This window comes from Aedes aegypti, chromosome 2 (genome assembly GCF_002204515.2).
Source record: "Aedes aegypti strain LVP_AGWG chromosome 2, AaegL5.0 Primary Assembly, whole genome shotgun sequence".
NCBI lineage: Eukaryota > Metazoa > Arthropoda > Insecta > Diptera > Culicidae > Aedes > Aedes aegypti.
Genome location: NC_035108.1, coordinates 191,709,254 through 191,720,224, shown reverse-complemented (window position 1 = coordinate 191,720,224; position 10,971 = coordinate 191,709,254). Strand labels below are relative to the sequence as shown.

The window sequence follows — 10,971 nt, the reverse complement described above, 5'->3', positions numbered from 1 at the left end:
GAAAGACTTGGTCTTCTTTCCAGTATGCTTCGGGTCGTTGTTCTAGAGAAATATGAATTTCTCTTCAAGGCCCGTCTGGATCAGCGAAACCTCCAGATTTTCCAGCAAGATGTTAATGTAGGAATCTGCCGTCATTATTCCGTCGATTTTCACGACGCTTCCTACTCCACTCCATGAAAAACACCCCCAGACCATCACATTTCATCACATCACACTTCCATGCGTCACCGTTCCTTGGATGTGGCGCTCCTGAAGCTCGAGCTGTCTAACCGAGAGCGGCGGGCTCGTGTGTGATGCAGAGCACCACATCCAAGGAACGGTGATGCATGGAGGAGGAAATGTGATGGTCTGGGGGTGTTTTTCATGGAGTGGAGTAGAAAACCTCGTGAAAATCGACGGAATAATGATGGCAGATTCCTACATTAACATCTTGCTGGAAAATCTGGAGGTTTCGCTGATCCAGACGGGCCTTGAAGAGAAATTCATATTTCTCTAGAACAACGACCCGAAGCATACTGGAAAGAAGACCAAGTCTTTTTTCCGGTCTTGTCGGATTAAACCGCTGGAATGGCCTCCACAAAGCCCAGACCTCAACCCCATCGAGAATTTGTGGGCGATTCTCGATGCCAGGGTTGAAAAAACTGGTGTTACCAACAAAAATAATTATTTTGAAGCCTTGGAGCGCGCCTGGGAAGAACTAGATCCACAACACCTACAAAACCTGGTGAAAAGCATGCCGAAGAGCCTCCAGCAAGTCCTTAAGGCCAAAGGAGGACACATTAACTATTAAATTGCTTTTTATTTTTCTTAAATCATCTTTTCTGGGGCCAAGAAGGAAGTGGGCACTTATTTTTGTCACTACTTTTTTTTCAATACAAATTGATTTTCTTTTTCTTTAAGTAAAATTCTTTTTTTTATCAAAATTTCGTAAGTGCAACTTTAAAAGAACATCAAAAATAAAATATCACAAAAGATTTAGGTGTGTTAACTTTAATTTGAACCAAATCAATGAGAGAAATTCGAAAACTGGTAAGGTGGGCACTTTATTTTGCCTCTCACTGTATGTGATTTAAGGAAGAATCCCAGGAGGGAAATTCCATAGGATTCTGGAGTAATTTCTGGACCAATGTCTTTTTATATGCTGTATCAATATTTACAAGTAATTATAATAAACAAGTTTTTATGGAACAATAACAATTTTAATTTATCGCCATAATTGAACGACAATTTTAATTAGAATGTGCATCCACCACATCATCCCTCTCAGAAGGATTGTGATTCTAAATATTTTTTTTGCGGTGATTCAGAATTGTAATCACATACTAGTTTAATTGTATGTGGTGTCATTCAATATTTAAAATAAGATTCGTTAAGCCGAACATGTTGATCCTTCGACATGAACCAACGAGCATTGCTTGAAATAATGAGATTTTTTCGATTACTTTGATTACTGATTTCTTTTTCTGAGGATCCTCTAAAAGTTACTTTCAAATGATTCCGAAAATCCCGTTTGAAATTATTCCATGAATCTTTCTGCAGTTCATCTGGACATCGGAATTATTCTGGAAAATATTCATGAAATCTTCTGGATGTCTGTGAATATCCTTTAAATCTTTCAGGGATTCTGGCGAAATAACTTCTGGGATTCTTTTGAATATCACTGTAATTTGGATTTAGAATTCTCATGGGATTATTTCAGATATTAACGATAATCCTTCATACAGAAGTGATGTTTCTGTGAATCGCCTTGGAATTCTTCTGGAAATCCTTCTATAATCCCAAAACAATTATCAGAAAATTTTTCAGAAGGATATTTTTAAGAATCTCAATGGAATTTCTGAAAAATACCAGAACGATTTACGGTTGAATCTCACGAAAACTTCCGGTGGAATTCTTGAATGATATCCGGAAGAATGACAGTCGTATTTTTTGATGAATCTTAGCAGGTTTTACAGCACAATCCCAGCAAAATTTATTGAAAAATTTAGAATAGAAATCCGAAAAAAAAAACTCCAACAGGATTTTTGTAAGAGTTCCAGGAGTATTTCAAAGATATTGGCGTAAAAATCTCAGTGGAATTTCTTGAAGAATTTCAGAAAGATTTCCGAAAGTATCTCAAGTCATTTTTGGAAGAATACCAGAGGCATTCTCATAAGAATACCAGAAGTATTTCCGGATAAAAATCTAGAGTTATTTTCGGAGGAATTCTAGAAGAATTTCTAGTAGAGTCGTACATTTTTTGATAAAATCCTCTTAAAATATCCAAATGGATTGCATCAGGATTTATGGTAAAATCTTCCATAGTATTTCGAAAACAATTTTCAAGAATTTCAAAGAATTTAATTTCCTGGATTTCAAAAGTAATTCTTAAGGAGATACACGCAAAATCACATACAGAGTTCTGCAAAAAAATCCAAAAAGATGTCCAGAATAATCGCAATGGGATATCCGAAAGAATCTCAGAAGTAATACCGGATGAATCCCAAAGCGATATCTGGAAGAAAATTCAGAAATAATCTCAAGATTTTCAGCAGAACAATCCCAGAGAGGATTTGAAGGATTCATGAATGATTTAAGGAAGAATCCCGGGAGACGCTCCCAAAGAATTTTAGAGTACTTTCTGGAACATTTTTTTTTCATATGATTTATATATAAAAATACTTTGATTCAAATATATTTCTTGTGTAGCATTAAGTTTAACTACAGACATAGCTCGTAACATCAATAATAAATTAAATTTATAAATCTTTTAAACACATCCAAATTAAATAACAGCTCAAAGAGTAAAATACCATTCTCATGAGTTTTTGAGAATCATATCTGGCAACTTTTTTCAAATGGGCGAATCTAACAAAAGTAAACAAATCGAGCTTAAAGCTTTACTAGCATCAGTTCGCTACATAGTTTCATAAAAAGCTGAAAAATCGTAAATTTACTTGATTTTGCATTAAATAAAACACAAAAACAAATAGTCGTAATTGAAATTTGGTTTGTTATTTCTTACAGTGCTATTGCGCCCATTTTCCCGCACACCCAATAGAGCGCTGCATATGACGAGCCTAACCTCACTTATTTGACAGCTGCTGGTCCTATTGTTTACGTTTCGGACTTAGTCGTTTTTTCCATCATTTTTTCATCTTCGCATTTCTATCACCAGCATGCTGATAGTGACGATTTTCCACGGTAGGAAGATAGAATAATACGATCCGTGGGTATCTGCAAAGGATTTGACCTCTCCTCGCAGCAAACTTTCACGAAATTAAGAATGATTCGAAAAAAGTACTAAGTCCAAATTGTAAACAACAGGACCAGTACCTGTCAAAATTGATGCGTGACGTCACAGTGCAGTGGAGTATATATGGTGACAAAATGGCTAATCTAACATCTCATTTCAATTTTGAGCGTTTCATAAAATTGCCCCAATTTTGCGTTTAAATTTACTCATAATTGATGTCAGTAGTTTGTTAATGATAGTTAATGTGCATACCACTATTAGCATTGCTTAAAAGACCCCAAAACACATCCCGCATAACTATGAACAATACAATTACTGTTTCCCGTACTGTCTACAACCATTCGCGACAGTTCCTGAATCGTTTTACTTAACATTCTAAGTAACAATAAACCAACTCTACGGTGAACGGTTTTAATTATTTCGGAAATTGTTATTCGGAAATTAACAATGTGGGGAATAGGCGGTTAAGTTATGTAACCATTCGAAATCTTCGATTTTCCAGAACAAAATTTTTCGTTTACAGTTTGCCAAATAGTCGATATATTGTACATTTTTTGTCCAATTTCCTGTAAGGCAAACAGTTTGGAATCAGTTCAACAATAAAATTTCAATATTACGAATAATGTATGTTAAATTATTGGTTTACGGTGCTGCATGGTATTTTCACCCTATGCCGTAAGGGTCTTTTGTAGTTATACCATAAGTGTAGAAATCACGAGTTCATCAATAAGAAGAAATAAAACAAGTAATGGGTTTGTTCTAGTTTTACTTCAACTGAAATATTAAAGCTTTGTAAACTAAAACCATGTTGTTTGAAAATAAAATGTAACTGTCTCCATTTGAAGTAAAATAAGAAGAAAAAAAACACTACTTGTTTTATTGTTTCTTGTTCTGAAATAAAGTAACAATACGATCTTATGATTGAATTTGTTTTGTTATTGGTAACATTCGTTTTACTATTTTCACATAAATTTTCATGTTTTACTATACACTGATTTGATGAACGCGGGGCGGCGAAACATTGCTGATAGCTCCCAATTCGCCGATCTGTCATACATCCGGCTTTTCGCTGGTGTTACTGCAGCTGCAATTTCAGCACAAAAAGTAACGGAAACACGAAGATTTTGTGCACCGAGTCCCGATCACGAAACTAGCTTACCGATATGTTCGCTTGAAGGGGGTGTCGCGATTCAGCTAGCACTCCCAGCTTATGTTTCTGCTTCCGGATACCTTCCTTCGCTAACTTGAAAACGAGTTCCTTGCAGCAGGCGCACTCCCCCGCATTGATGGAGAGTGCATCAAGGTTTTTTCCTGTCTGATCAAAGGAATAAATTAATCAGATTGCAATCAAACTTCAAATAGATATTACTCACCAATAGTTTTGCAATCTGGTGCTGGATCAGGGCGGACATCTCCACATAAACGATTCTTTCCTACGTTTACACAAAGGAGCCAAATTTTCTTCTCACAACTCCCGGCGGTTTATTTTTATTTTATTTTTTCAATTTTGACGGCAAATCGAAATCAAACACGCTAAAAAAATTCCACGTCAGATGCATACGTTACACGCAGTGAACAAAACACGTTCACCTTTTCACATAAGTAAAATAAAAAAAAAAGTTTTTTCCTTCACGCATTTCGATCAAATGTATCCAACACAATTATTATTGCGTTTTTGTTACATTAAAAGTACACGTGTTTGGTCAAGCTGACTGGAAAATAAAATTATAACTTAGCGAATCTTAAACGACTGATTGGTTTTTTGTAAGAGTGTATAATATAAGCGTTCAACTGTTTGCCGTATTGTAGATAATTGGTAAAATATGGTGAAATACATATGTGTACGTGGTTTGCGCGAATAGAAGCGGAGACCATTCGGCAAAAGGTAGCCTTATTTTTCAACTATTTCTCACGAGTTTTAACCCCATATAATTCAACCATCTGCGCACATTACGAAATAGTGTCACTGTTTGATATGGATTACTCAAACTGTTTTTTATAATCTACATCATTAGAATTATTATTGTTCAACATTAATGTTACTGTTTATGTAACATTAACCTTAACAGTTATAAGAGAAATACTGTGTGGAATGTATTACAAACTGTGTTTTTCTATGCGGGATGCTAACTTAGGGAACAGACGGAGAGAAGGCTACTGTCATACGATAGTCTACATGTTTACCACCTACACATTTTTGCAGCTTCTTTATGCTAATACAAGTCAAGTAGAGGGAGGGCTGCTTGAATACACCTGGTGTTTGCATTGCACTTGTCATAAGGAGGTTAAAAGTTCGTCATCATCGAAGTCATCAAATCGATGCAATGATAACCCGTACTCTTTTACCAGTATCAGATTTTCAGCTGCACACATTTTAATCAATCAAATAGTAACATATTTACTTACCGCACTCTGCTAATCGCTGATGAATCGAAACATAATGGTTAATTATTAAACCAAAACACCAAAAGAACAACGTTCGGCCAGAATCCAATCACCCTAGCTGGAAAGATTAGTGTCGTCGACAATATAGGCCTTTTCATGTGACAGATCCGTCTATGCATTTGTTTACATCGGTGGAGGACCGGTGCTAACACGGGCCTGTCATTTTCATAGAAGAACTGTCAAAGTACTTCCCGATCAGCTGATTTGAGACGTCATGTGAATAGGCCTATAAACAGGTTTGATGCTTTAGTGACGATTTTCTTACCTGTAGCAGGGTCAGATCTTCTGAAGCAGCAAGAGACGTGATAATATCAGTGAACAGCATTATTTTTGATTGTTAAATCATTGATAACACCGAAAATACTAATGCGTGCAGAAGGGCGCAATTGAATCTACTAACAACAGAAAGTCAAAACAAACAGGCTCAATTGACAGCTGACATTCCAATTGGACTCGCCAGACGGGCGAAATTGGATTCGAGATTTGACAGAAGGCGAAATATTTCAAGGGCGCAATCACAAATCATGTTCATTAAAAGGCGCAATTTTATTTTCTTTAAATTAAATCAAGACCAACAATTGAAAAGGCCTCAAGTCCAAAATGTAAACAAATCGGTTTTCTGCTGATTTCAGTGTGTAAGAGCCTATTCTTACTAAAACATACAATAGTCATTTAAAAATATGCATAAAAGTTGAAAAAATAACATTTTTCTAAAAGGCCCCATCTCATTTTCCGCTAACCAGGATATTCATCGCAAATGCGGCCTTTTCTCAAAAAGGCCTCATTTCTATATCTGACGGAAACCGAGATGAGGCCTGTTAAACAAACATCAAAATTGCAATGTAGATTGCGAAAAACGTTCCAAACTCACTAAGTAGATGCAGGTTATACTACGGAACGACTGCTCCTTGTATTGTTTTACACAGTGGTTGTCTAAACGGCGAACATTATCAAGTTTTCCGTCGGGTTCCGGTAGACTGATGCATTTTGTATCATACTACCAAATAATACCTGTGTCAGCCTGTCTGCACTTCACAACTTATCAACAAAAACACGATTTGGTTTCAATTGCATGAAAAATAACGTTCAATTGCAATATTATTTCAATTGAACCAATATTTCCATACATTTTCTCGACGACGAACTCGCGTACCACATACATAATGTTCATGGATGACGAAGGGTTCAATCAATCACACATTTATACGACCGCACGAATCTTCTCTAGCTGTAGGGATCTCCATGTACTTTACTTCACCACTTAACACTCTTCTACACTTCAAATTTCTTATTTGATCATCAATTTTGAATGATTTTCAAAAGGCCACATCAGAAGATGATGAAGAAACAAGCCACAACTAGAAGGCCTCAACACATTTTAGAGTAAACAAAGGCGTCAACTCACAGGCCTCATCAGCGTCGGCCGGCGTCTATGGGCACAAATGAAAAGGGCTGCACAGCTTTTGGTGAAATAAAAGCCTCATTTCCTTTGACTCGTTTTTTTAGCAGGTTTTTTTGCTAAAATGATAGTAATGAATATTCATAGCTATAAATCAGTTTATCCATCGACTTTCGGGACGATAAAATAACATACAATGCTTAAATTCATAATTTAAATTTGATTTATTGTTTGACAAAACTAGATTGCATTTTTCTCATTGTTTACTTTTTGGAGATGGGGCCTTTTGAATTGTTAGTCTTGAAATGTACAAAATCAAAGTAAATTATTTGGGTATTGTTAAACTTATAGAACTACTGCTATTCAATATGGTGAATGATAATGCGGATCAAAAATGCACACCATAAGAAATAGAGAATTGATTTTCATTGGGTAAATTTCATTCTTCGATTACTCAATTCAACGTTGATGTCAATATCGCCCTTTTGAAGAAAGCACACAGATATGGTCGATGTTTAGACAGACCAGACTAGATGAATTTTGGAGCTCTAAGGATACGTAAAGAACTCCATCAATTTTAAATCTTCCATGTTATTTTGATACAAATGTATCATCAAATAGATAAGTTCCATTATTACAGTAAATATCTATAATATTTCGATGTTTCACATGTTTGGGGTACATTTTTCTTACTCGATTGAAAAAAAAACACTTGGTTCAGTCTGTCTGAACACCGACCATATCTATGTTTGCTATTTGATATTTAAATACTTGAATTGTGCTGTATCAATATTTACAGGTAATTATAATAAATAAGTATGTATAGAACAATTACAATTTTAATTTATCCCCATAATTGAACGACAATATTAATTAGAATGAGCCTCCCCCACATCATCCCTCTCAGGAGAATTTTGATTCCCAATATTTTTTTTTTGCGGTGGTTCAGAATTGAAAATATCAAAAGTCTATTGTAATCACATCCTTTTTGTTCAATTGCATATGGTGTTATTCGATATTTAAAATAAGATTCGTTAAGCCGAACATGTTGATCCTTCCACGAGAACCAACAACAAGCATTGCTTATGTTAAGAGATTTTATCGTAATGCACAACCAGCCTAAACGTTCTTCCCCTTTTGTATATGTACTAATTATAATTTCAAATTATTTAATTAAATTAGTTGTGTTGTCTACTATTGTACACGGCAATATGTTTCAAAATAAGTGGAGCTGCTTTTAAAACAAACTTTAACATCGAACAACCAAACCATAGAATATCCAATAGCGAAAAAATAATTCAACAACTCAGCACAACTCAGCACGATCCACCTCGCGGTGGATTGGTGAGCTGTCTGGTTGTTGCAGATGAACACTTATCGTGTAGCGTGACATCATCATTGACAGTAAGCTTGCAACTCACCAGACAAACGATAGGTGTAATTAACAACTGGACTTAAGCCAGCTGTCTCCTCTCTCTCAGTTTCATATTAGCTGTGATGTTAAAGTCACCAAAATAGCTTTGGTGAGCGAATTTGACGGATAGCGCCAACAATTTTTGTCGCAGAGGATTCATCGAATGTAGCGCGGTTGTTGCACCATGGCCAGATTCATTTCCCGAGCGCGTGCACGGAAAGAAATAACAATTGTGATTTAAAAAAAAACAGTAGCGGAAGATCAACTGATGATCATTGTCGTTCTACTATTATCAAACATATTAATAAAAATAAAATGCTTTTAGAAGTGCGCAGCAATGCTAAATCGGTCTGATGTATTCTGCGCAGTTCATATGTATTTTCCACACGTTCTCCTATAATTGTTTTTAATCCACTTCGATACCGTCATTCCGCCCCCAAACTGGATGGCGTACACTCAGCTTAAGGTGATTATAAAACGAAGCCAAACAAGGGCACAAGACTGGAGAATCTGACAACAGTTTGCGTTGAAAACCAATCAATCTGCTTGCTTGCTGGTGGTGACTAATGGGATAAATTTTCAACCGGTGAGAGCTGTTTGGTTCTCAAGTCTTGTGCTTTTGAAAATTTGAGGTGTGGCATTGTTCTATAATCACCTTAACGCAATTTATAATTAAGTATTGAGTTGTAAATATTAGTATATATTAGTTGTGTTGCTAGAGGACATCTTGAAAATTCACTGAGATTCTTTCAGAAACCCTTCTGAAATTATTATATGTACCCAAGTAACCGTGAAGCCCTATATGAATACACTATTTCTGCTTTACATTGCACTATAAAATTATGAGTTAGGGTAATATTATCCTATAGAGCTCAATAAAGTACAAATAAAGTTGAAAAAGGCCCCACAATAGTTGTTTTAATGCAATACATGCAGGCATGATTGCTGCCATTGCTAATGCAATATAAAAGCACAAGCTTCAATAAAACTTTTGAGTATGCATACTTAGTGCATGACGTATATGTGCTTTAGAAAGTGCTCACTTAAAGTTAACCAAAACAAAATAAACAAAAAATGCTCTCACTGCCGTTATTCGATCTGCAAGTATTTATTGTTCTTCAAGTAAGGCTCGGAACGGGATTCGAACTCAGGTTGCTGATGTGATGCTGATCGATGTAGTGAATTTCTGGTGCGCTGTTCCTCGATGCCATAAGAGCTGCTGAAATCTGATGTTCTAAACACACTATTTTAGTTACGTTCTTTAGACAAGGGTTGTTAGAATTATTATTCTGAGAAAAAATAGAGAAAGAAGAAAGTTCAAACAAATTGAAATTGTGATGTCGGGTCCATTGATTTCCATAGGTTTCTCCATTATTAGGCCTCCGTTTAAGCCTGTTACGATCTGCTATGTTTCGGAAAAATCACGATACAAAATCGCCAAACCATTTGGCTATCCCGTTTACGCCAGCAAAATCAAATGGGCCATGGATTCGAACGAATAGGGAATAGGATTCGATCGAAAATTGGATCCGCCGTAAACATGAATGAGGGTGCACAACAAGCGCTCTACAGAACTTTTCTGCAAGCAGGGGTCAATTAATTTTCAGATTAGTTCGGCTTTGGCTTCAAGTTCGTTCGTTAGAAGTGGTTGTACAAATAATGTCAAATGTCATGTTAGTATGAGAAACTGTTCTTCAGCGTTTTTGTTTTGAACATGATCATAATTTTTATTTTTTCTTTCATTTTTTTATTATGCTAAATATAAACATTGAAAGCATTAGCTATGGGTTTTATAGTGCAATAAATGCATGCAAATTTTAGGGCGATGAAGCATTAATGCCATCATGCAATGTTAATGCAACTAAAAAACATGCAACGATTTGACACTTTTGTAATGCAGTTTTAAAGTATCATTGCTAAACATATGCTAATAAAAAGCAACTTGGTAATACAGATGCTAATTTAAAATCAAATTGGGGCAATTATATAATGCATGTGGTTACTTGGGTAGTTATTTCTTTGATCGCTCTGATTTTTCCAATAACCTCCTTGGGACTTCCTATTGGACTATCCCAGAAACCCATCTTGGGTTATTATGGAAATCCTTTCAGGATTCTGCTGTAAAATTCTGGAATTCTGCCGTAAAATTCTGGAATTCTGCCGAAAATGATTTAATGATTGCTTTACAGTGTAATGGAATCTATTTTAAAAATCTGGTTTCGGTGATTCTCACAAAATTTCTCGGGATTTCTTCTGGAAATCCAATCGAAATTATTATTTAAATTCTGATATTTTCCTCGTAATTCTTCAGTATTTCTTCCGTGAAACTCTTTGAAAGTTCTTCAAAATCCCTTTGAGATTCTTTCCGAAGAATGTCTTAGATTATACCTATTATTCTAGAATACTCTCGGAAAGACGCCTGAGACTATTATCAAAAAAATCTATTATTTCACTTCACTTTCTTCCGTGCAAATTCTT

The 10,971-nt window shown here is 35.6% G+C and overlaps 1 long non-coding RNA gene across 1 annotated transcript; it reads right to left on the bottom strand.

Annotated features, from left to right (window-relative positions):
- Window positions 1-4,150: 4,150 nt before the first annotated feature.
- Window positions 4,151-4,768, bottom strand: LOC110675474. The gene is made up of 2 exons (XR_002499519.1): window positions 4,609-4,768; window positions 4,151-4,550 (listed from the first exon to the last, which is right to left on the bottom strand). It is a non-coding gene; the product is annotated as an uncharacterized LOC110675474 (long non-coding RNA).
- Window positions 4,769-10,971: the final 6,203 nt, after the last annotated feature.